Raw genomic sequence first — 843 nt, forward strand, 5'->3', positions numbered from 1 at the left:
CCGGAAATCCTTGAGCGGGACAAAGGAGAGTAACACCTCTTTGCGAAGAAATGCTGAATCGCTGAAGATCACTCGAGCCGGATAATTGCGGCCGCGTGCTGGATGCCGGTTCTGATGGAAAAAATCATTTTTTGCGGAAAAAAAAGAGGGGGTCTTTACCTGTACGATGGGACGGGGAACCCTTGAGCAGAACATAATAACGTCATCGCGCCATCTAAGTACACTTTGAATCCCTGCGAGTCCGCCAACGACGGAAATTTTGGACGGGCACTTGCGACTGGTTCTACGAAAGTTCGAAGATACCAAAGAAATAGCAATGGTCATGATGCTCTCTTTCACTTACGCTATTAATGTATACAAAGTGTCACATAACTCTTAATTAATATTTGGGAGTAAAAGAGGATGAAATTTCACTCCTAGAAATATTAATTAAGAGTATGGGACACCCTGTATGTATACACATACACACACACACACACACACACACACACACACACACACACACACACACACACACACTATAACGAGTAATATATTGTATTTCTTTATTAATAAAACGTATTTACGTGTTTAAATGAAATCTAATATAATTAAAAATTTAAGTAGTTATTTCAGTATAATTAAAATTTAGTTTAAATAAAATTTAGTAAAAAAAAATTTTATGTTTATAAAGTAAATTTAAATGTTCTACGTATAATAATCGATCACCGGAAATTGACGTATGATGATTCGTATACAGACATTGAAAGATTAAAAGAGAAATGAGTATGTGAGAACACGCAGAACGTGCATACGCCGTCTATTCGTCCGCAATTTTCTTCTTCATCTTTTCTACATTATTCC

The sequence above is a fragment of the Atta colombica genome, unplaced genomic scaffold (genome assembly GCF_001594045.1).
Source record: "Atta colombica isolate Treedump-2 unplaced genomic scaffold, Acol1.0 scaffold38, whole genome shotgun sequence".
NCBI classification, from domain to species: domain Eukaryota; kingdom Metazoa; phylum Arthropoda; class Insecta; order Hymenoptera; family Formicidae; genus Atta; species Atta colombica.